The 26,315-nt window shown below is 49.0% G+C and overlaps 1 protein-coding gene across 4 annotated transcripts in view; it reads right to left on the bottom strand.

The window, feature by feature from the left end:
- Positions 1 to 26,315, bottom strand: part of MIDEAS (mitotic deacetylase associated SANT domain protein) — a 1,134,261-nt gene that overhangs the window by 711,712 nt on the left and 396,234 nt on the right. The window contains exon 1 of one of the 4 annotated variants that reach the window (XM_069638767.1): positions 20,687 to 20,897. The exons of 2 other annotated variants lie outside the window; for them this stretch is intronic. The gene's annotated coding sequence lies outside the window, so the exon portion shown is untranslated. Of the gene's footprint in view, positions 1 to 20,063; positions 20,568 to 20,686; positions 20,898 to 26,315 lie in introns of those variants that run through there. One more of the 4 variants, XM_069638764.1, reaches the window with a different exon arrangement.

Raw genomic sequence — 26,315 nt, 5'->3', positions numbered from 1 at the left:
GCTTTTCAAATATGGCTATTACTGGGCACAAAGAAAGTACGCGCAATTACAAAAAAGTAATGTATGCAATTACAAAAAAGTAATGTACTTAAGATTAAAATATTTACTTGCCAGAAGATATCCTAGTTGATAATGTGAACTCCTTTTTTTTATTCCCTGAAAATCGTTGCACTCCAAACTTACAAAAACTACTGTATAAAACTCCCAAGTCCTGGTTGCAGCTAAAAGCGGCATAGAAACAAGTAGCACAATTGATGTAATAAAGGGACTAAGTACAGAAAGTGGTCCCACTGGAATGCTACAGGGGAGGAGCGGCTCATGGGGCCAACCAGCAGTCGAAGTACTACCATTAACTGTCCAGGTAGCACCATTATATAGCAAGACGCAAGACACACACACACCACCCCCCCCCCCCCCCAGTTACTCGCAAAATACGCCAGCTAATCCAGTTATTGTTAAGGAATCGCCATGTAGGCCTCAAAATGTGCACTCGCCACAAGGCATTGGGTAGTAAAATTGACTTTTGGTGAGTAAGAAATGGTCTGCTTTGCTTACGAGTACAATTGTGCAGACAAGTGACTTTTTATGCCTGGCTAGTAGATTTCAAATTGAAATCTGTCAACCGTGGCCATAATACAGAGGTACTCCCATCAAATGGATGGGTACTGTAAATAAATGTTTGATACTTCCAAGATGGAGCGCCAAGATGCCCCTGGGCGAATGCTGCCCTGTACTTTGTACAAAATGGATAACATAACATAGCCACGATAAGCAGGTGCTGGCATAAGTCAAATGTGGCCTGGTACACGGGTAATTAAAGTATTTTCAAGTTGTTTTCCAATTGGGGCCCACAAAGCTGTCCATTTTCTGCATTGGGTTCTGATAATCACAGGTCGCCTCATATCTTAATTACTACCTGCAATGGCACCAAGCCACAACGTTGAATCAAAACTGAGTAAGTCTCTACACAAGCAGCATTATGCCTAGAGACGCATATGAAAATCAAATAAAGCCAGGCTCATTATGCCGCAAAAAGCAGTGTGTGTTATAAAGTACTCTACAAGTAAAAATTAATCAAGGAAAAGTTCACTGTTTTGAGGGTAGATGCAACTGTGATAAAACCTGTCAAATTGCTCTAAATACCCAAGTGCAAGCAACCCTGCAATAATGCAGGACATTTAATTGAAACCAACACATTTTAATATGTAAATCCTAAAAACATACCAAGTTCAAAAACGTTAAAAAAAAAAACCAAAAAGTAGCAAGTTTGAAAAGGAGTGTGGGAGCTCCTCTAACGCGAACAAACATGGGTCAAATACCCTGTTGTATGGAATTTCTTCCACTCAGAAATAAGGAAGGCGTATATTGATGCACAAGATTCAATCAGTAATCTCCAATAACTAACCCAAAAAAAAAAGAATTGCATCACATTTACCATTCAATTTGAAAAGTTCTCATATGAAAGTTATCACAGAGAATAATGAGTGAACAGCTTAATCAGGGTGCAACATTTCAAATAAGTCGTGAGCTACTAGCCACACATAAAAGTCACCTGCCCCCATTTTTGAATGAAGAGTGGTGCATGATGAGAAAATATATTGCATACCAAACTTTAATTACAATATACAGGTGTAGCCTTAGCGCCAACTATGAAAAGTTTTAAAAAAAAGCCAACAGTTTTGGATGTTATATGGTTGAGATGCATCCTGTAACTAACCGGGTCATATTCCTTCATACTTATCAAATGGAAGATACCCCAGCGAGTTAAATGATTCTAGTTCAGACCTTGACAGGGCGTGCTCTGTCCTTTGTCCTACCAAGGTCAAGAAAACAAGTGTGCCCATTAAGTTCTTCTTGCTGCCTAAAAGTCTTTCAGAGTGTTGGCTAAATGGGCTAGCCGCCTGCTTCTCATGCTTTATCTCACCATCCCTGCCACACCACCATATCCCTGGAACTTCCAGGTGCTGGAACCCTGTCCAAAGTTTCTCACTCACAACCTACTTCTGTCTCCTTTAATATTGTCTCTACATACTAAAATTTTCTTAAGATGCTTTAAGGTTGGTGGGACTATAACCTCCTTGATTTTAGGAAAACGGATTTGGATCTTAAGCTGCACCTGAAAGTCAAGGCCTCCATTGCTTACCAGAACAGTTCACACTAGATCAATGAAGTGGTCCAAAGCTGTATACACGTCTCACGCTTTGCACACATTTTACTGGGATGAATATTCTGACAAATTAAATTATATAAAGTGTGCATTGCATGCTCAGAAGAAATGCACGTTTGAATTACTATCTCAGACATGCTTGATAAATTGGTGGTCATAAGCACTTTGTTTTTATGCAAAGCTGCCAGCATCTAATATTAATGGAACCCACATTCAACACCTACATCCGTCTATCAGTCCCACCCACATCACTGACAACCTGCCCCCCCTCGTTAGCCTTCCCCCCGCACACTTTCAGGAGGAGGGTGGGGAGTTCAGTCAGTAAAAGGTGTCCATTTCTAGTACTGTATCAAAGGGGAACTCAAATGTAAAATGCAGAGTGATGTTACTAAGATGAAGTGCTGGTATATCAAAGCACAAAACACATTCAGCTAAGGAACTGTGGCCTACACTGAGGCAAATAATATATATGATATTCATAACGCACATTTACACAAGTGTTTCTAGGCGCCACAAAACAAGGAGGGGAGACAGAGGGATGAAAAGACTACGATTTTACTAGGCCGTGTGACATTCTGATTGTGCAAGTGCAACATGAAAGTGCAGGGGAGAAGTACAGAGAAGGGGGGAGTGCAGTCAGGCTCTGAGTAAGTACTAGCACGGCAGAGAACTACATAGGTGCAGTCCCAGAGCGGAAGTGCCGAATAGGCCAGAAGGCAGTGCAGGGTGAGTGGTCAGGGGTGGGGTGGATCTGAGGGCAACCACGCCACCAGTCAGGATGAGCAGACAGATTAGCAGAGGAGGGAGAAGAGGAAGGTTAGCAGCTTCCGGAACTTCAGCTGATCCAGCTCAAGTCGGAGAGGGGCAGGGAGGACGTTCCAGAGGGAGGCACCTGCAGAGGAAAGATCTACCCCCACTCTCTGTTTGGAGAAACGTCGGACCGACAGCAAGTTTGAGGTAGCTGAGCTAAGGGCTCTAGAAGGAAGGTATTTCAGAAGAGAGTGTTGGATCTAGAGAGGACCACTGCCCCAGAATGCCTTGTGATGCAGAGGGTCTTGAATTTTATCCTAGAGGTCACCAGGAGCCAGTGGAGAGATTTAAGAGCTGGTGAGATGCAGTCCCAGGGATCCAGGCCAAAGATAAATCTTGCAGTACTGTTCTGGATTAGTTGAAGAGGTCAAAGAGTAGAGTTTGGAAGATTGAGAAGAGGCTGTTGCAGTAGTACAACCTGGAGAGATCCAGAGATCTGAAGACAGTGATCTTCTGAGAAAAGGTGAGATAAGGTAGGATACCTCCGATGTGTTGCAGCTGGAAGTGGGCCTTCTTGGCAAGGTCTGTGATATGAGGAGAGAAGGAGCGAGTGAAATATAAGAGGATGTCAAGCTTTTAAGCCTCACAGGACGGGAAGGGGGCCCAAGGAGAGCTGCCAGAAGGAAAGAAGAAAGGCCGGAGGAGGGGTCAGAATGAGAAGGATGTGGCATTAAGGAAGAGGTCGTTAGAGGCACACCATGCCTGAAGAGCGGATAGATGGTCAGGAATGAGCGGGGAGGGAGAGGAGGTTGAGGGTAGTCTGAAAGACATGTGTGTCATCCGCATAACACTGAAAGTTAGAGGAGAAGGTAGAGATCAGGTGGGCCAGGGCGGCCAGACAGACACTGAAGGGTGAGAGGAGAGAGCCCTGGGGAACACCACATGTGGAAAGAGAGGACCCAAGTTGGACCTAGGAGGGTCGGTCCAAGAGGAAGGAGGTCAGCCACGCCTCAGCCTAACCAGTGAGGCCAAGGTTCAACTGAGACAGGAGATGGTTGATCAGTGTGGTGGGATTGACCATGTCAAAGGCAGAGGAGGTGTCAAGGAGGACGAGGACAGAGTGGGAGTTGGAGAGCAGATCTTCACAGGAGTTCAGAAGAGCCGTTTCCGTGCCTCTGGCCAATCTGAAGCCAGACTGATGGTCATGGAGATAACCAGCAGATTCAGAGAGGAGGCTTAGCTGAGAGATGGCCAGTTTATCCAGGAAAGGAGTGATCGAGATCGGACGATAGTTGACGGGCAGGAAGGATCAGCAGAATGCGGGCTTGAATGTGGACTCTCTACTTGGAGAAGATGGATTGTCTGCATTTCCTTTGGAGCAGGCCAGTTTGTCAGAGGGCGTGCCCGAAGCCCTTCACTTCCGCTTGGCATCTCTGCACTTACGTTTCAGAGCGGCCAGGTCAGAGTCCTTCCAAGAATTGCACTTAGAGGCAGATTTCAGGCGGATCCTCATGACGGGGGCAAAGACATCGAGAGCATTGGAGATAGAGAGATGAAGGTTGGAAAGGGCTGTGGGAGTCAGCCACGGGGGGGGGGGGGGGAGAGAGAGAAAGAAGAAGCAACTGACACCCGCTTAATAGGTCAAACGACTGCGAAGGAAGGTAGGTTTTCCCAGGACGGCGGTTTAAGTTACCTACCTGTAACTATTGTTCTCCAGCATTGATTCACATGCTCATGAATATGCCCCGTCAGGCTGGGAATCCTAGGTAAAAGAAATAAAACTGTTTGATTTTTGCTTGAAAACTATACTTCTCTAAACCAATCACTGTCCTCTAGGTCATACTTCCCCCATCCAATGACAGCCCTCTCCCTAAGATCCACCCCTGGTGGCCATCTGTAGATTCAGTAAGCACGTAATGTGGCAGTATAAACCAAGAAGAGCCACAGAGGGGAAGGAGGGAGGGTTCGCATGTGAATCCATGCCAGACCCATGCTGGAAAACAACAGTTACAGGTAAGTAACTTAAACCTTCTCCAGAAGGGGGTCTGGCATGGATTGACATGCTCATGAATAACGATTACATAGCAGTACATATAAGCAACCACGGGAGGTGGAAAGGCTCAACAGAAGCAATAAACACTTACCCCTGGAACAGACTTGCCTCAAGTGAAGAGGTTGCGTAGCACCGCTTGACCAACTCAGGACTCCTCCCTGGAATCCCCATTGACGCAGTGGAAACTCGTGAAGATATGTGTAGACCTCCACGTAGCAGCCCTGCAGATGTCAAGCAGGGGCACACCAGAAAGAAAGGCTGTTGTTGCTGTGATGGCTCTGGTGGAGTGGGCTCTCGGCTGGCACAGCAGCAGCCTGCTAACCAGTCGATGACAGTGCATGAGGCAGCCGGGGAGCCACCTGTAGATGGACGCCTTCAACAAGGCCTTTCTGTGATTTACAGGCCCAAAAGGTACAAACAGCTGAGAAGTCTTCAGAAAGCTCTTTGTGCGTGCCACGTAAAACTTTAAGGCACAAGCAATACCCAGCGAATGCAAGGCCGTCTCCGCTGGCGACAATGGATTCTGGAAGAAGACGGACAACACCAAAGGCTTGTTGAGGTGGAACTCAGACGACACCTTCAGCATAAGTGTGAGGTGTGCACGCAGTACCACCTTTGAAGCGTGGAAGGACAAGTACGGCTGCTTGCATGACAGGGCCTGGGTCTCCCTGACCCGCCTGGCCAAGGTGATCTCCAGGAGGAAAGCAGTCTTCATCAATAGAAACTTGAGCGGAGCCTGATGCATCGGCTCAAAGGGGGCCCTCATGAGCTCAGTCAAAAATACAGGAGACTTCACCGGCTGAAAATTCCTGAAGAGTCCAAGCATCCTTTGAGGAACTCCTTGACAAGACTGGGCGACCACAGAGAAGGCCTAACCTAGCACCTCGTGCAACGGGATACGGCAGCCAGATGCACTTTGATAAGAGGCATGAATGAGCCAGTCCGGCCTTGGCCAAGGAAAGCAGGTATGGCAAGAGCAGCACAGCTGTGATATGCAGAGGCGTAGTCTTCTGAGCCTGGCACCACACAGAATAACACTTCCATTTATGGCCGTAGCACGTCAATGTTGAAGAGGCCCAGGCTTGGGCCAGGATGTCCTTACATTCCACAGGTAAAGCATAATGCCCAACTCTAGGGCTGCAGGAGCCAGGGCCTGAGGTTCATAGACACTCGGTCGTGGTGCAGAATCGCTCCTCCCTCTCTGGACAGAAGGTTGAGAAGTAGTGGCAACTGGATAGAAGGAACCGCCAAGAGACGTAGCAGGTCTGGATACCAGATTTGTCACAGCCACACCGGAGCAATGAGTATCATCCTGCAGTGACACCGAGTGTGTTGATATCTCGTAGCACGAGTGGGAACGGAGGGAAAGCGTATAGCAAAAGTTGCTCCCACTGGAACTGTGGGAACCAGCTGGCCAACTGACACTTGGACCCCATTCGTGGAACAGAAGATCGATCCACCTGCCCTGACGAAGCTCCCACTCGTGGCAAGAACATCGTTCCCTACTGAGCGAGTTGTTGATGGTGTTCTTGGTGCCCGCAAAGTGAAACGGGATGATAAACATGTCCCGACGAAAGGCCAGTGGCACAGATCCTAGGCCTCCCTGGAGAGAGCCGGAGAGCGCGTCCTGCCCTGCTTCCGGATGTAGAAAATTATGGTGATGTTCATCCATGAAGATCCTCACCACCTTGCCCCTCATCGACAACAGGAAAAACTTAGGGCCCAGAAGACGGTAGAAGCTCCAGAACGTTGATGTGAAGGGTATTTTTCTTCAGCCAGCCAGAGGCCTCTGGCGTGCAACTGTCCATCATGAGCTCCCCAACCCTCCATAGAAGCATCCGTGGTGACTGTCTCCTGGTAAGTAGGAACTTGGAATGAAGCCCTTTGCGTTAGATGAGAGCCACGCCCCACCACTGTATTGCTCGCCGAACTCCTCATTGAGGGGGATCTTGTTTGTCAAGGATCCCGAGACTTGCCGCCATCTTGCATGCAGTAACTCCTGGAGATGCCTCACCTGTAGTCTGCAAAGGACGAGGTTGATGCAGGAGAACATCATGCCCAACATCGACTTGACGGCTCGCACAGTAGCCAACTGTGCTGATGACATGCGCTGCACCTTCCCTAGGATGGCTACCACCCTCTCTTCCGCTGGAGCCGGTAGGCAAGCCACTGTGCTGAGTCGACCCGAGAAACCAAGGGTTCTGCAATGGCTCCAAGCAGGACTTTGTATAAATGTATGGAGAATCCCAGATCTGTCAGACGCACGGTCCGCGCTGTGTGCTGGCTTGCCAGAGCATGAGAGCGGGATCAAAATAGACAAATCGTCCAGGTAACGGCAGATGTGGATGCCCTTGAAGATGCGCCACCCCCAGAGCCAAGCACTTTATGTAGACCCTCGGGCTGATTTCAGGCCAAAGGGAAGTGCTTTGAACTGATAGTGCCGCCCTTGGACCACAAACTGCAGGAACTTGCGGTGCTTATGATGGATGGGGATGTGGAAGTAGGCGTCCTCCAGGTCCAGAGACGCCAGGAAGTCAGCATCTTCCAGTTGGCAGAGCACATGCTGCAACGGGACAATCCTGAACTTCTGGGACTGAAGGTACTTGTTGAGGCATTGCAGGTACAGGATCCGCCTCCACCCTTCTGTCTTCTTTCGGACCAGAAAGTATATGGAGTACACCCCGGCGGTGCTGGGGACCGGTTTCCATCGCCCCTTTTAACATGGCTTGGACCGCCTGTAGCAGCTGAGCCACATGCAGGTCTTGTCAAGCTACAGGGGGAATACAAGGACACCTGTGTTAGAACTCCAAGGTGTGTCCCTGTCCCAGAGGGCCCAGCACCCACCCCGTCGGTGGTGGTGGTGATGGACTTCCACCAGCTGACAACAAAGGCTGTGGCCACTGGCTGGGGCTGAAGGGCCAGAAAAACATGTCAGCAGTGGCCACCTAGTGGGTCCGAAAGAAATACAGGGGACATGTACAGTGGACACAGCCTGTAAAAAGATTATAGTATAACAAAACCCTTGAAATTCACCGAAAATACCTTAGTTAAGGTGCAGTTAAGATGCGCAGATTCAACGCAACAAACCCTTTCAGCAGATGTGTGAAATCATGACCAGCTTAACTCTGCACGTTCCTGTGGCAAAGCCCATGAGCACATACATATTTTAAGAGAAGGGATTCAAAATTACATACAAAATTGTGTTATTGGGGGATATCAACAGGAATGTGCCAAGTTAAGCTGGTCGCGACTTCTCACATCTGCTGAATTTCAAGGGTTTCGCTGGGTATTACCCAAACTGACTTTTTACAATTGACCTTTTGTCCCAATTGACCCAATAGTGGTACTAATTGAGATTATAATAATAATGAGATTGGGTAGGGGATTGCAGTGGGTTTTGGATTGAGTGGGGGGGGGGGTTCCCCCCTGCATATATGTCCTAATTGACCTTCATTTCACAATCAATTGTGAAAAGGTCCATTCTCCCACGATGTTGTGAAAAGGTCAATTAGTATACATCAGTTTTGCTGCATTAAATCTGCACCTTAACTAAGGTTTTTCCAATGAAGGAACAAGTTACTTACCTGTAACTGTTGTTCTCCAGCATGGGTCTGGCATGGATTCACATGCTCATGAATATTCCCCGTCGTCAGGCTGGGAATCCTCGGTTAAGAAAAAACCAGTATCAGTTTCGTTTCTGATCTGTCTTCGTAGTAGTAACCAATCACTGGTCTCTGCGTCATACTGACCACAGCCAATGACTGCCCTCTACCTAAGCACCGCCTCTGGCAGCCATCTTCAGATTTGGAAGCACGTGAAGTGGCAGTATGACCAAGTGAAGAGCCGCAGAGGGGTAGGCGGGAGGGTTCGCATGTGAATCCATGCCAGACCCATGCTGGAGAACAACAGTTACAGGTAAGTAACTTGTTCCTTCTCCAGCATGGGGTCTGGCATGGATTCACATGCTCATGAATAAAGAATACATAGCAGTACACACATGCACAACCACGGGAGGTGGCAACGGCTCAACATTAAGCATCACATCAAACTCAACATTAAGCATCTTACCTCCTCACCAGGCTCACCTTAGGCGAACAGGTTGCGCAGCACTGCTTGGCCGACCCTGGACTCCTCCCTGGAATCCCGATCGACGCAGTAGAATTTCGTGAAGGTGTGCGTCGACCTCCACGTAGCAGCCCTGCATATGTCCAGCAGGGGCACACCAGAAAGGAATGCCGTGGTAGCTGCGATCGCTCTGGTGGAATGGGCTCTCGGACGGCCAGGCAGCGGTCGGTTTGCCAACCGATGACAGTACATGATACAGCCGGAGAGCCATCTGGAAATGGAAGCCTTCGAGAGAGCCTTCCCCTGATTGACAAGTCCAAAGTTCACAAAGAGTTGTGACGTCTTCCGAAAACACTTCGTGCGGTCCACGTAGAACTTCAGCGCTCTAGCCACATCCAGCGAGTGCTAAGTCCTCTCAGCCGGCGACGAAGGCGACGGGAAGAACACAGGCAACACCAAGGGTTCGTTGAGATGGAAGTCCGACGGCACTTTGGGCATGAAGGAGGGATGCGTCCTGAGCACTACCCTCGTGTCGTGAAAAGTCAAGTACGGGGCCTTGCAGGAAAGGGCCTGGATCTCTTCCACCTGTCGTGCGGAGGTGATGGCCACAAGAAACGCTGTTTTCCACGACAGAAACTTCAACGGGGCTGAGTGCAGAGGCTCGAACGGAGGTCCCATGAGCTTGGTCAGCACCACGTTGAGCTCCCACGCCGGGGCCGGAGCCTTCACCGGCGGGAACGATCTGAACAGTCCCTTCATGAACTCTTTCACCAGACGATGAGACCACAAGGACGTCCGCCCCGTGGTTCTGGTGTATCGGGAGATCGCAGCAAGATGAATCTTGATGGACGCGTGTGCCAGACCAGCTTTGGCCAGCGTCAGCAGGTACGGCAGTACCTGAGGAGCCGTAATCCGTAGAGGGTTAATCTTCTGTGCGTGGCACCAGACAGAGAACCTCTTCCATTTGTGTCCGTAGCATTTAAGAGTCGAGGACGCCCTGGCCTTTGCAAGAACCTCTCTGCAGTCGGCCGGTATGTCGTATCCTCCAAACTCTAGCGCTGCAGGAGCCAGGCCTGCAAGTTCAGCGATTTCGGGTCATGGTGGAGGATGGCGCCTCCTTCCCTAGAGAGTAGATCCGCGTCCACCGGCAGCTTGATTGGCGGGGACGCTGACAAGTCCAGAAGGTCCGGGAACCATATCTGCCTCGGCCACGCAGGTGCGACGAGGATCATCCTGCACCGTGACCTCTTGAGCTGGTTGACGAGCCGGATTAGCAGCGGCAAAGGAGGGAACGCGTAGAGGAACAGGCCCTCCCAGGGGAACGAGAAAGCATCGCCCATGCTCCTCGCCTGGGGAAACCTGCTGGCGAACCTCCAGCACTTGGAGTTCGTCGCCGTCGCGAACAGGTCGATCTGGGGTGTGCCCCACCGTCGGAAGAGGCGATCCACTAGACTCTGCCGTAGTTCCCACTCGTGGCACGAGCGCAGCTCCCTGCTGAGTGAGTCGGCGATGGTGTTTTTTATCCCTGCCAGATGAAACGGCACCAGAAACATCCTTTGGGCGACAGCCCAATGCCACAGGTCCTGCGCCTCCTTGGACAGTGCTGGGGACCTGGTTCCGCCCCGTTTCCTGATGTAAAACATGGTGGTGGTGTTGTCGGTGAAGATCCTCACCACCTTGCCCTTGAGGGACGGAAGGAAGGACCTGAGGGCCCAGAACACTGCACGGAGCTCCAGGACGTTGATATGGAGGGACTTCTCCGTCGGGAGCCAAAGGCCTCTCGCGTGCAGATTTTCGGTGTGCGCTCCCCACCCTTCCAGGGAGGCATCCGTGGTCACTGTCTCCTGGTGGTCTGGGGTCTGGAAGTCCATGCCCGCCGTCAGATGCGCGCGGGTGCCCCACCACCGGACCGCTCGGCGGAAACTCTCGTCGAGTGTGATCCTCTCCTCGAAGCCGCCCGTCGTTTGGATCCAGCGCGCGTCCAGGAACTCCTGCAACGGGCGCATCCGGAGCCTGCACATGGGAATGAGGTAGATGCAAGAAGACATCATTCCGAGGAGGGACTTGATGGACCTCACCTTGGCCGCGTCGGAAGCCAACATCCGCTGTACCTTGCCCAGGATGGACCTGGTCCTTTCCTCCGACGGGGAGGCCAGAAGGGACACTGTGTCGAGCTTCGCTCCGAGAAAAAGTGCGTTTTGCGCGGGTACCGGGTGGGACTTGGCGTAGTTCACGGAGAATCCCAGGTCCGTGAGAAGTTGGACGGTCCTTGCCGTGTGCTCCACGGCGAGCTCCCTCGTCTTGGCTCGGATGAGCCAGTCGTCCAGGTAGGGGTAGACGTGGATCCCCTCGCGGCGCAGCTGCGCCGCCACCGGTGCAAGGCACTTGGTGAATACCCTGGGTGCCGACCGTAGTCCGAAGGGGAGGGCTTTGAACTGGTAGTGACGCCCTTGGACCACAAACCTGAGGAATTTTCGGTGCCCCTTTAGGATGGGAATATGGAAGTAGGCATCCTCCAAATCCAACGACGACAGGAAGTCTCCTTCCTCCAGCTGACACAGGACGTGCTGGAGGGTGACCATCCGGAACTTCTGCGCCTTGATGAATTTGTTCAGACGTCGCAGGTCTAGGATGGGGCGCCATCCTCCCATCTTCTTCTTCACGAGGAAGTATCTCGAGTAAACTCCGGAGCCCCGAAGCCTCTTTGGGACGAGTTCGATGGCGCCCTTCCTGAGCATCGCCCTTACCTCCAGGAGAAGCTGAGGGACGTGAAGCTCTTTCCTGGCCACGGGGGGACGCGCGGGCACCTTCTTTGAAACTCGAGCGCGTGGCCCCGGGCTAAGGTGTCCTGCACCCAACGGTCGGTGGAGATGGACTCCCACACGCTGACGAAGCTCGCCAGCCGGCCTCCCACCGGGGTGCATCGGTGGGGGCCCGACCCCACGGTCGGTTCAATCCTGTTTCGACGAGGCTTTGCCGCCTTGACGACGACGGCGGGGTCCGCCAGACTTGCCTCGTCCTCTGTAGGCCTCCTGAGACGACGAGCGGGCCGCTTGACGGTAGGTGGAGAAACCGCCGCCGGAACCTTTGGAGGCGCCCTTGCCTCCGCTGCTCCGAAAGGGCGTCCGTCGTTGCTGCAGAACCCCAAGGGCCCGGGCCGTCTCAGTGTCCGCTTTAATGGCCTGAAGGGAATCGTCCACTGTTTTCCCAAACAGGTTGTTCCCATCGAACGGCATGTCCAGGACTCTGGTCTGTACGTCTTGACGGAAGTCCGTAGCCTTGAGCCATCCACGCCGCCTAAGGCACACGCCGTTGCCCAACTGGCGAAACCCAGTGTCGGCGATGTCCGTCGCAATAGTGATGGCGTGGTCCGACGCCACCTCACCTTCCTGTAGGATCTCCAGGGCATCCGCCCTCTTGTCGTCCGGTAGGAAGTCCAGCAGGGGAGCCAGTTTGTACCATAGCTCCCTGTCGTAGCGGGCCACGATAGCCAACGCGTTGGCCGCTTTAATCGTCGTCGCTGCAGACGAGATGACCCTGCGTCCCAGAGAGTCCAATTTCTTTCCCTCGCCGTCCGGTGGGGAAGTCGATGTGGAGGCCGCACCCCCCCCCCCGCTTTCTTCCTGGCCGCCGCGGAGACGACGGAGTCCGGGGTAGGCTGCGCCTGGAGGCACAGGGGGGCCGCGTCCGGGACCCGGTACTTCTTCTCGTACTGGTCTCTTCTAGCTGGCGTAGTGGAAGGGTTCTTGAGGAGGGCGAGGCCCTCATCCCAAATGTCGTCCAGTAGAGGCACCGCGAGGACCGTCTTCCTCTTGGCCTCGCGCCGTTGATAAAGGAATCCTTCCTTTTTCTTCTCCTCGGGGCAGAGTTGGAAAAGCTTGGATGCCCTGGCGATCATGGAGTGGAACGAACCAATCTCGTCGGGCGGAGAAGCCCTGGTGGGAGGTGACGACGGTAGATCCTCGTCGTATACCTCGTCGTCCGTACCCGTCGCTGCCGTGTCAGTCCCCGTATCATCCCCTCGGATGGACGGGGAGGAGGGCTGGACGGTGCGCGACGGCTGAAAAGGAGGTGGAGGGTGAATCCTTCTTTTCTTGGGCGGGGGAACACCAGACGGTCCCGGCTCAGGATCCCCCGACGGGAGAGGTTCCTCCGTCGGCAACGGCAGTCTCGTCCTTATCTCTGAGCATAAGGACTGTATAGCCAACAAAATGGCCGCCGAGTTGTCTTGCGGCGCTGGCAGAGGGGAATCCGACGGGCGATCAGGGGCCCCGTCGGCACCCTCGACGATGTCGTTGTCACCTGCGTCGGGATCCATCCCGACGGGCCGGTCTTCTTCCACGCCAAGGCCGTGGCTTAAGACCTCGATCAGCTCTTCCTCCGAGGTTGAAGCCGAATCTATGACGACGCCCTGCCCCCCCTTTTTCTTCCCCGCCGGGATTTCACGGGGGTCCTATCGATGGGCACAAAAGAAGACTCCCTCCGAGGTGGCAGGGAGACTCTGAGCCCCGAGGTCGCCACCACTGGTGTAGCCTCCACAGGCTGAGCCAGGGTCGCCGCGACAGTATCGAGAGAGGGCTTGGCCGGATGGATTAAGGCCTTCACCACCTTAGGTGCGCTCACCGCCTTATCCTTGAGGGGGGGGGGGGGGACACACTGCCTCGCTCCCCCTCCGATGGGGCCTTCGAGCTCGACCGGGGCCTCTCCAGGAGCTTTGCCGGGTGCTCGCCCTTCCTCTTACCCGACCCAGAGCGTTGGCTCGTGGCTGAAGGTGCCGGGGAGGGTGCGCCCTGCCTGGCGCACGTAGAGCCCGACCGTTCGGCGCTCCCGGTGCCAGCGGACTCGCGGTGCTTGGCCTTGTGTTGGACCCCCGTCGCCGGGGTGTCCTCAAAGGTCTTAGAAGACCGCTCGGATTTCTTCCTCTTCTTCTCGCCTGACGGGCTCTTCCCTTCCAGCCAGTTGGCGAGACGTTGATGGCGGTCCTTCATGGTCCGCTCCGACATATTGCCGCAAAATGCACAGTCCTTCTCCACGTGCGTCTTGTCCTCATGTAAGCAGTAGAGACAAAAGGAGTGTTCGTCCTCCTTAAAGACGTTCTGCAGCTGGCATCCAGGGCAGACCCTGAACAGCTTTCCGGGCGTCGAGCTTCCCTTCTCCTGGGTCATGTCCGGGCCCGAGAAGCTTCTGGAGTCCTCCAAAAGCGTAGCTCGACGAAATCTTCACCCTTGAGGGGCACAGACGAATCCGACACGGGTCCCCGTTGATCGGATGGAGAGTCGGTGGAACTTGAGGCTCTTTTGACCGAAAAAACGAAGTTTTTGAGCAAAAAAAACGTGAAAAATAGCACTAACGCTCGAGAGCAATAGCACGAGGATCCCAACACATGAACGTGCGGTAAAAATCTGAAGATGGCTGCCAGAGGCGGTGCTTAGGTAGAGGGCAGTCATTGGCTGTGGTCAGTATGACGCAGAGACCAGTGATTGGTTACTACTACGAAAGACAGATCAGAAACGAAACTGATACTGGTTTTTTCTTTACCGAGGATTCCCAGCCTGACGACGGGGAATATTCATGAGCATGTGAATCCATGCCAGACCCCATGCTGGAGAATATATACTTTAACATCTATACACACACACACACACACACGTAGCTACTTCAGTGACTAAATCGTATCAATCTTTACAACAAACATGTGAATGAGATTGCTTCTACAATATAAGCAATAAAGGGCTTTGATGAGAAAAGGTGTGTATTTTCTTTAAGGGCAGCTATAATAGCCTGCAAGCAAAAGATAATACTGTGGCCTTGTATTGTTTGGAAACATGGCCGTCTGTTACTCCATCCTGGGCTGACGTGATAGTCTTTGTATTGGAAGAAATGCATAGTCTACCAAGTATTGCCCTATGGCCTATAGAATTATCAACTTGTTTATTTTATCTCATTATTGAGAACTTGGGAGATTGGGGAGCGTATAAGTGATGCTAAGGTTAAGGGCCACTCGAAACATTATAATTATCAAACAGAGTTTCTGGAGAAAATTGGTGTAGTCCTCCAAGTAAACAAGCTACACGGTACAGGTAGGATGGGTGCGCATATTAGTGAAATGAAAAGGTAAGTTGCACAATGGGACCTGAATCAAAACGTGTCCCGTTTGGAAAAGTGTAATTGAAAGAAGTTTTTGTCGTTGGCATTTGTAAAATATTTTTTATTAAAAATACCAAAAGGATAATTTGTTGGATGAAATCATGCAAGAATAAACTGGAAACTAGTTGTTTAAAAGTAAAAGAATGTATGAGATTGTGAACCTAATACTAATATTGGGGTATGATAATCCCTTTTTTGTTTACTTTTGTAAAATAGACTTGCACAATACCTTAGCATTTAAGGGGTTAAATATTTTCAAAGTATTGTATCATAAAATTACTTAAGAAATAATTTGCAATCTTTTAGTTTAATTTATTTTTGGAGATTGCTTTATGTTTTACTTTTAGTTAAACATGCATACTGTTTCTTTAAAAAAACACAAACACGATGATATCTTTGATACAGTAGAACAATAGTAAACATGTGTAATCGATGCATATACAAAGTATACAAAGGATCACCTCCCACATGTGTTCAAGTATAATTTTACACAGTGTCACACTAATGCTACCCCACTTGGAAGCTACTCCCAGGTGCCCCACTGCAACTTTCTGCATAAGTGTCCTGCATAAGTGTCACTTCAGGGATTTTTCGCTGAGCAATTTCTCTACATTGAATTGGTACCCCACTGCAACCTGTTCCCATATACCTTCCAACCCTTTCTCCAATGTAATTTGGGCGCTGCATGCTGTCTGCTGCTAGGAACACCAGCCCATTCCATAGTGCCTTAAGACTTTGCCTCACAATTTCAGTGCATGAGGAGTGCCACTACCAGGACCTCACTGGACGAATGCTCTGAAGGCCCCACAAGGTCTCCACTAGGGCTGTACAGAATAGCATATTTAGTATTCGGCCGAATAGTTAATTCGGCCAAAGCCGAATATGAAGCTGAATAGTTGCTTTATTTAATAAATCATGTTCCAAACTTCAAAAAACACACTTATTAAAAAAACGAGGCACCATTTTAAATGCATTCTATTAATGTAGCATCTTTACTTAAAGTATAAAAGCCAGAAATAAAGCAGATTTAACCAAAATGAAGGGACCAAATGTACAGAAGATTGTTCCATATTCAATGCCAGTTAAAGTAGGAGGCTTCACAAATGCAAAGGACTGCCTTTGTGAATCAGATGCATTGCATTGCTCTATCCAGTTGCAAAGTCGATGCGGTCGAGTTTTGAAACTTTTGCCGTTCACATAGAAATGTATAGAACTGTTCCTGCAGGACACAAGTCAAGAGGAAATCTGAAATACGTGAACTCCATCTCAGCTATCCACCCCACCCAAACAAATGCTGCTCACATTTCACTTATCCTAGCCACTCTTTCTCGCCAATACACAAACATATACAACCTATAATTCCTGATAAAATATCAGATAAGGTTAAACTCAGGACTCAATTCCTTGAAAAAAGAAAAGGGGGGGTGGGGTGGGACTATGACATATGCAGTGGGAAGTGACATGACAGGAACTTAAAGTATCTGTGCACATTTCTTTCAGGTTGTTTTTCCCCAACTGAAAAAAGTGTACCTTGCATGTAAACATTTGCAAAAAGAAAAGTGTTCCTGTATTGTTGCAGGCTAAGGATAAAATATTAGCACCCTTTTTGTCTAATAATCTGTAACAAAACATGCCCTAAAGAGCAGATTACAATATAAAATATGTTTCAGCTGTGTGATAGCAATTTGTCTGGTCTAATTCTATTCAGTTTTGCAAACTGAAGTCTATATTTGCCCGAGTTCATGTTGCATTGTATTCAAACGAGAATGTCAAAGTATTCGACAAGAGCCGAATAGCTTTTTTTCAGCTGGAATTCCACTGAATACTTACTCAAAGCCGAAGTTCGGTACACCCTTAGTCTCCACATTAACAAATTCTACACTCCACTATATGCATTGCAGATAGGTCAGCCACCTATAGCACCTGAAAAAAAATCCCAGAAAAAACACCAGAACTCTACACCTATTCAACCAGCACAACAACAGTGTTGATACTATCAATATGGACAAACAAGACTCCCCTCAACATGAACCACCAGCAAATAGAGCAGATCGCAAACAGCAAAGCTAGCCAAGCCATACTCACTCCTTTTCAGATCGGCCAGAGAAAGGTATGTAAAAAAAAAAAAAAAGATAGAAAAAGAACAGCACTGAAGAGCAGTAGGGTGAAATTGAAGACAGTATGGGGTTGAGAGTTAACAGACACACAACAAATGCAAGATTGGTGATTTGACTAGGACACCTACGCAATGTGCAGCAGGTTTCCCCCTTAAAAGGCACGCCATACCCACATTAGCTCCGTTTTGTAACATTTGGGATGTTTGTCATCCAAAAGTAGGTTCAATACACTATAAAAGTGAAAATCGGGGTGCTCTCAAAGTCCTGGGTAGATTGCTGCAAAGAAGTTGTCTATTAGCTCCAAATAAAAGCAGATTCAGTGCTAATACATGCAGAGAGCTAACATGACACCATAAAAACAGGCACGGCAGAATGCGAGAGCAAAGAAGGCGAGGGTTGCAGAGTGTTACAGAAGACTTGCACATTAAGAAGTGTACAAAATGTGTGCAGCTAGATTAAATGTACGTTTACAGTAGGTCACGGTGTGCATATACGGCATACATCTGTACAACCAATAACCCCTACGTAGGTGCAACCTGCCAGAATTACTCTGCCCCTTCGCTGTCCTCCAATTGTGGTGCTGCCCCCTGGTCTAGTGCATTTGGCACCTCACTGGCATCACTGCTACCTACTACGCCAGAAACCAGTCAAACATACAGTCATGCAGCCACGCAGAAAGTCCAGGGGCAGTCTTTAAACCCAGGCAGATCACGCTAGGAGATCCCTTTTGACGATCACCTGATTTTTTTCTCAAAGCATCCTACACACTGATCAAAGGTCTCCTTTGGAGGCCACCATCAAGAGATAATTTAGGTCATAGAGGGCACATTACAGCCGAATAAAAACATGCCACCTTCTGCCCATCCTTTATTATAGTCCTTTGGGGCGCATTGAAGCTGCATAAGCACCAAGCATGCAACCTAATTAGCCTGATTCGTGGAATTATTTGCGTGAAAAACGCAGATTTGCGAGCCTTTCTGGCCGAAAATCCCCATACTTCAAACAGGGATTTTCGGACAGAAAGGCGCGCGAATCTGCGTTTTTCACGCAAATAATTCGATGAATTAGGCAGAATAACGCTACATCAATAGGTCGCCTTCCCTCTTTACTGTCCCCATTCTTCCACTCACGGCACTATGCAGCCTAAATGCTACAAAAGTAACTACATACCAGAAATATTTGTTTTAAAAAAAACGTTTCTCACAACACTGTTATTATGCAAAATACAAGCGTATATCTCGAAAAGACACAAGGGGTGGCCTAAAACACGTTTAACGTGTGTTATTAGTGTGTGTTCCTAGGACAACCGCCTAACATGAGGAGGAATGGCATGCGTTCGGCATCACAGCACACGTGCTTAATGGGGGGGGGGGGTCATCTTACTAACTCATTGTCAGCCTAAGGTGTACATTTCTGCGTGAGCTGGTACCGCTCTCAACCGCAGAGAGGACTGTGACGAGGAAGAGGTGCGCTCGAGAGTATTGAGGATAAACAGTAAGTATAATCAGGCCATTAACCCTTTGGTGATCGTGAGACTCCGCTTCCAGGAGCAGGGACGGACGGGGAGACTCAACGATAGCACCGTGTGTGCAGCCAGGGCTTTAAGGCTTTGCCGACGCTGCACACACCTCCATACCCACTCTGATCATGAAAGCCTCCCCTGCTAAAATGCTTTAAAATCCCTGCCTTTTACAAATAGGGGTACTTTGAATTGTCGATCTAAAGGAAAGAAAAATCCATTACTAAAAATAATGCACTTACAACAGGATTCCAGAAAGTCCATTTGTTAAATGATGTCAGGTTGTGAGGGGAGACGTAGGGTGACATCATTCTCTGGATGGCCCTTCCCGGCCCATTATCGGATCTGCCACAGGCGATAAACGCGTATTTAATAATTCAGCAGCGCCCCTCAATTAGCAATTCAAATACAGGATTGTGAGCCTCTTATCAGATCGTATAGTTCCTCAGCACAAAGTCCGCCATGCATCCACAGCCAAGCCCGTATGAAGGGCAGAGAGCCAGGATCGGTGAGGCGGGGTGGCACAAGAATGTGAGTGAGTGTGTGTGTGTGCACAGCTCGGTGCAGCAAGCTTCCTCTGAAAGGAAACTGCATGCTGTTGCAGGCCTCGAACGAGGCCCCGGCTGCAGATCAGCAGAAACAGAGCTGCGTGTGCAATCTGGGAAAAACAAAAAGAGCAGCAGACAAGGGCAATCAAAAACTTTACTGCCCCGGCACACGCATTCGGCGGGCGGTCACCGACAGAGGTCCTTCGCGCCCAGAGCATTGCAGCGTGTTTTCATGAAAACAAGCAGGCGACTAGGCAGAACATACATCTACACGTGTCTAACATGTACTCCCACGGAAGAAACGTGTTCCCAGCCATTGCCGTGCATGCTGCAGACATCACGTGCATTAGAGCGCCGAGAAGGAAACAAGGGACTAAAACAATCCTCTTTTGAGGCCACATTATTTACTCACATTTTGAGCATGTAAAGAGTCCTACCAGTACATGTTGCACAGCCCCTCCACCAAAACGGAGGTAAAAGTTCAAGTTGAAGCCGCATTTCAGCAGGCCTTCGTTATAACTTTGCCAGGCTGAAAACTATGACGACGCAGCTATATCTCGCAGAACACGATTGCGGAAGTTTTATTTTTTTAGCAAACTTATAAAGCAGCCGCTCCCCCCCCACCCAGCATGCATTATCCAGGAACATACATTTCACTAAACACTCGGGGCCGGCTCTGCGTTCCTCCCACACCTACCTCCTCCCCTCGTGAGTCTCAGTTCGGGCGGGCGGGCAGGCAGGGTACTCGGCTCCGCCGTGCCTGCATGAAGAAACGGCTGGAAGAACCTGGGTCCTCCGGCTGCAGCCCCGGCCGGCGGGCCGCGTGAAGTTTCCTGTGCGGGCAGGGAGCGGAGCAGAGCCGTTCAGCAGGCGGAGCCCTTGGCACGGCTGCAGACTGAAGAGGAGGAAGAGCGGCGCATTTGCCCTGCCACGGGCCGCCGTGCATGGATGCACGCCCCTGACTCACCGGCCGAGCTCACGGCGTGCAAAGGAGAGCGCGCGCAGGGCAGAGCAAGCGAGGGCCCCCTCTGCGCAAAAAGCGATTACGCAATGCTGAGGCACGGGCCGGTGGCGGTGCTACGTGTGCATGCCCCTGCACAGGAGAAGCAGCGCGGAGCCACGCTCGGTGGCAGACCGAAACCAGCTATTCCACTTGAGCAGCACAAGTGTCTTGTGATCCTCGCCCCCTCCCTCCCCTTGCAGTAGCAGCAGCAGCAGGCTCCCTCCCTCCCTCTTCCTGTGACCATATAGGGCGGATGAGCACGAAACACCCAGCGCAGCCTGCAGCAGCTCCTGCGAGCAGGGAATTTCCGGGCATACCACAGCAGTGCAAGCTCGCGTTCCCTTCACAGACGGGAGTCTGTTCTTAACCCTCGAATGCCCCGGCCTGTTCAGCGTGCAGGATCCCGGCCCGGGCTGCACGGAGCACGGATTTCGCCTCATGCACAGTGGGCGGGGTCTGGCGCTTCTGATGAAATTGGTGGAAACGCGAGTTTGCAATGTAAACACTGTCCGCGCCCAGCAGCCCTCCTCCTCCCCCAAACTCTGCTTCAAGGGCAGAGTGGCGAGCACATGTCTGAGGAGCCTATCATATTGCAAGGAGTCGGCTCTGCGCTCACCCCAGAAAACAGCAGGGCGGACTGTGGACAACACGTGGGCCGAGGTGCGGGAAGGGGAGGTACGGTGCAATCCGGCCAAGAAAGCAATGCAAGAAAAACTGCACGAAACAAAAGCAAGACAGCTCGGCAACACTGGCAAAAAAACAACGCCGCAAAGGCACTACGTTCGAACGCAGCTACGGGTGACGTTGTTTCAATCAATCTAATCAATTTAAGCACCCTGGTTATCCGAAATAAATATTAAAAAGCTCAATGCCCACTTAAATCATCGTAAGAAAGATGTATATGTATGTTTGGTTGGTCATTCTAAAATAAAAACACACTAGATAGGATTTTACTGTTCGGGGGGATAACAACCCTAGCTGAAAAATGACATGGAAACAAACATCTAATGACATGCCATAACAAATACATGGTTTAATATAAGAGAAGGCAGGCGTTGAATGACGTGTTCAACGTCGCGTTCACAAACTTCTGGCGGTGGGACTTCTAATAAAATATCTTTTATAATAAAGAAAACTCACACAACATACCCTACCCCCAGGCACTAGTTTAAAGCTGCACATGTCTGCAATCGGCTCTGCAGATGTTTTGGACTACAACTCCCATCACCCCATGGCAGCATATGAATCATGGGATTTGCAGTCCAAAACATCTCGAGAGCTGCAGGTTGTAGACCCTTGAATCGAGTGGTGGAAAAGGAAAAACATTTGGTGGGGGATCCCACAAGGGCCGGGGTGGAGTTTGGGGTGGGACAGGGTTTAGAGGGGCGGAGCAGGCAGTTGACCTCCAATCAAAGGAAGTGTCCAAATTATACAGCTTCTTTCCTATTCCTGCTGCTACATGTGCTGTGAAATGTTCTGAGGATTAGTATGGCTTGCTCACTTCACCCCACAAATGCTTATATTTTCGATGAAATGTATTTAAGAATAAATATTCTTTAAATACACAATTTGCATCACATTTTATCACAAACCTTCCCGTTGGGTACTACTCAAACATTCTGGCACAAAGGGAATGAATGGCCATGTGCAACTGTGGGCCACTTCCAATGGTGTAGAGACAAAAGAGCACATCAGTCAGGCCCACTTGAAGAGATGGTAAAGAGGAAATACTTCTGCTTGGCCTTCGTTAAGCTACGCCAGTGCCCGACGAGAACAGGAAGGAGTGCTTATTTAACGCACACACCCCTCGATTTCTCGGCGCCTAAGGATCTTCGCTATTCTATGGGAAGGATCCGAAAATCTTCGTCTAGGATCAACACGTGCCTTTCTGAATAAAGATTCCTAATATATACAGGGATGTTGATGAAAGAAATCAGATCGTGGGTGGAATAACCTAGATCTAATTGAAAAATTCTACTGGCTACATTTAAGTCGAAATTCTATTGAAATTAGAAACTCCACTGGCTACAATTGAGTCGGAACTCTACTCATGCCTATACTGGGCTTGTCACTTCCGGGCCTGTTGCCGTCTGTGTACGCTGGACTTCCTAATTCAAGTTGTTTCACAGCCCTTCGTTGGACTTATCCTTGCATAGCTGGAGTATCGAGGCTCAATAAAGCTGGCCTCCAATGCAACAGTTCAAATGGCCATATTGGTGGCACACTTTTTTGGATGCTGCCCGTTTTATACTACTTCTTCTGAACCATAGAAAACCACACATTTTGGAACTGACTTGACTCCAGGGATTTGTTCTAGCGTTACATTGACATTGTCAATTGACATTGGTCTAATTTATAGAGACCTAGTCTATGGCACGGCCTGATTAATACTTCCTGGACATATCGACAGGATTCCGGGACCAGCCTAATTGGTTGAGACTATGGTGTGTTTATACATTGTGAAATGTTTAACTCTGTTCTCTAAATATATTGTATAAATTAAGACACAGATGAATTTCAAAGAATCATGACGCCTACGGGAATGTCACGTCCTGATGAAGATGGATATCGTCGGCTTTTGAGGTAGATGTGTTGTCTCCATCGAAACTACTATCTGTTAATTGTGCCAGGTCTATTGTACTGTATGTCAGGTATATTGTTCCTGTCCTGACACAAGAGTAGTTGACGCATAGCATCCCTTGGCTAATTTTAGCATTTTTTTTCAATGTTTATGTGTTCATTATATTGTGCAGTGCTGTAACTAACCATTGTGATTGGCTGCATGATTCTTTTTTTTTTTTTTTTTATTTGAGCTTTACTCAGTAAAAACTGAGTTTTGTCAAAATCTTCTCATTCCAGCCTACTTGTGTTTACAAACAAACATAAGAATACCTCCCTCGAAAGGCTGGCCCGGCTTGAGGCTCGAGTTTGGCGACCTTATCTCGAAGCCTAGTGGGCATTAACCCTGGGGATCAATGTTCCGTATCATGGCTCCCTCAATCTTAAGAGTATTTATCTGATCAAAAATCGCCTCGATAATTTTGGCCAGAGCCTGAGTCCATCTAGTTTTTTCTCCCGAAATAAGTCTGTTCCAGATTTCATCCTCTTGGTAGATCCACATATTTTCAGTCAAAGAAGGGAGGTATGCTTTTCTTTTTTCCATTGTGAAGTGACACTCAATCGCGAGGTGCTTTAACGTCTCGATAGTTTGGTCGTTTTTACATAGCCGACAATGATTTTCAGTTCCTGCTCCTCTAATAGTTATGATCTCTCTCGTGGGGAGGAGGTTGAGCCTCGCTCTCATGACCAACGTTCTCATCTTCTTGTTTGGAAACTTGACACAATACAATAGGGGTTTTTTCCCCCTATTGAAGGTGGGGGGGAGATGTTTCAGGAGTTTATTTCCCACCACTTCTTCTGTTGTCTCAATCCAATCCATCTCTTCCATCTTTTTTTTTTAATTCTTTCTGGATTTTCTTTTATGTCATTTTCTGCACTTCCAATTCTGAGCAGGTCATTTTTTCCCAGTTTCACCCATTTGTTCAAGGCCACACACTTGCCTGCTTCTATTTCAACTCGTATGGTGTTATAGATGGGAAGGGTGTCTGCCATGATGATTCGTCTATAAAGGCGCATGGCACTTTGATCCACCGTTGATGCTAACGATATAAGGCCCAGCTCTCTTCTTATAGCAGACATGGCAGTAGATTTAGGTAGGCCTAGAACTGTTTTCCAGAGGTAGCCTTCAAGTTTATTCCAGATATTTCGCTGGAGATATAAAGCACACTCTGTTCCATAAGTCAAGGCCGGCACAGCTTTAGCGTTATAAAAAGTTATAGCCGGGATCAAGGAAAATTTGCTGTACTTGCGGTCCACTGCTCTGGTTTGTGTTGTTAACCTGTTCACCTTTTCCCAGAGTTGGTCGACAAGACTCTTTTCTAGACCCGAACTGTCGACTTGAATCCCCAGATATTTGAAGCTGTTGACGATTTCAATTTTGGCCTCGGCCAGGGTAATCCTTATATCTTTCATCTTTTTACTGGGAACTTTCTCGAGAACCATGATCTTTGTCTTCGCTTTATTAATTTCCAGATTGTTCTGCTGGATATACGACTCCAAGTTACGGATTTTTCTTTGCAGACCCACCTTCGTCTGATCAATCACAATGATGTCATCTGCATAGAGTAGCCGTGGGATCTCCATTTTCCCGATTTTGGGGGGAAAGGATCGTATTTTTTCCTCGGACCGCTGGTAATCACCTAGAAAAGCAGTGAATAGTACCGGCGCCATCGGGCACCCCTGCTTAACTCCTCGTCTGACATTGATCTCCTCTGAAAGTAAGCCCTGGGAGTTGAGTTTCACTCTAATTTTGGTGTTCGTATGCAGAGCTTTTATGGGCTCCAATATTTGAGAGGGGCAGTTCCAATCTTCTAGCTTTGCCCACAAAGACTGTCTGTCAATCTTATCGAATGCCTTGGACAAATCCACGAATGCCAGGTACACTTTAGGCGCCCCCTCTTTAACTTTTGCTTTCAATATGTTCAATATGAGGAGATTTATCGAAGTAAACCCATTTTTCTGGAATCCGGTTTGTAGTTTGTCTTTGGCCTGGCTATCTTTTTCCCATACTCGAAAGTGGACGAGAAGAAGGGTGGCAGAGTTTTCTTAAAATATCCAGAAGGGCGATAGGTCTGTAGCTTGCGGGTTCTTGTCTTGGCCCCTTTTTGTAGATCAGGACGATTACCGCTCTCTGCCACGATTCCGGCACCATGTTTGTTCTTTTACATTCCGCAAAGATTTTACTGATCATTTCAGCCCATTTTTTTGGGGACATTTTCAAGTCTGTATTTGTGAGACCATCTGGGCCTGGCGCTCTAGAAGTTTTTAGGTTCTGTATCGCTAATTCAATATTCGCAGGATTGGAAAGATAGACCACCGTTGATGCTTGGTTTTGGTTCGCTCCTTGAATGCCATTAGTTGGGCCATCAAATTCTGCGGTGAAATAACGGATCCAGTTTTCTTCGGCGACAGCGTTTACCATTGGGGCCGTGAGTGGCGTGTTCATTTCTTATATCAATCCCCAAAACTCGCTAGATTTTTTAGTTTGAAGTTTTTGCATCATCGCCTCCGCATCCAGTTGGTATTGATTTGCTTTGTGATGTTTGTGCCAATTCTTTTAGCCTTTATTTTTTATGCGCCAGTTTTCCCAATCAAGCTCATCGTTAGATTTCTTTGCGATTCTTCGTAAGCGCCGTACGCTCTTTCTTTTTTCCACCACCGTCTTATTATACGAATGGTTGGTAATAGGCGTGATCTTTGCTTTCCCTGCTCCTTTAACCTGGAAAGCCAGGAGTAGCGGTAGGTAGTTTGGTCTTTCCTTTTTGTCAGCCCATACTTGGTCTCTTATATTCATCTCCCATGTGCTTTTAATTTTCTCGATGTCTTTTTCACTTAGCCGAAGGCGAGTCTGTTGCTGGTTTAACTCTATCATCCAATCGTATGTTTTGAGTGTCTTGGTTATAGAGTGCCATGTGCAGCTGAGTAGGTTGTGGTCACTATTGACGGTTTTTTTGACCTCGAAACCCGTCATCTCATGGATGAGCCCGTTGGAGTCCAAAGTAGCTTTAGAGTTGTTCCGTTCCCATGTAGGATAGTTTATTTGGTTTGGGAACAGTGACAACACATTTTGGATATTTCTTTTGCTGATCACTTCATTTAAGGCTTTACCTCTTTCAATGGCCGGATCCAGGTCTCTCCGGTACCCGCTTGCGGCGGAATCCCGGGCTTCTGTACATTTGGCGTTCATATCCCCGCAAATGATGAGCTCGATTAATTCAAATTCTGCATAAAGCTGATCAATTGTTTCGGCGATGTTGTTGCAGAATAATTTGGTAGACATTCGCTGGGGGTTCCAATAACAGTTTATGATGGCCACCATATGTAGGG

This window comes from Ambystoma mexicanum, chromosome 14, assembly GCF_040938575.1.
Source record: "Ambystoma mexicanum isolate Mex_15411 chromosome 14, UKY_AmexF1_1, whole genome shotgun sequence".
Classification (NCBI taxonomy): domain Eukaryota; kingdom Metazoa; phylum Chordata; class Amphibia; order Caudata; family Ambystomatidae; genus Ambystoma; species Ambystoma mexicanum.
The sequence above is the reverse complement of the archived record's forward strand: the minus strand, read 5'-3'. Positions and strand labels throughout refer to the sequence as shown.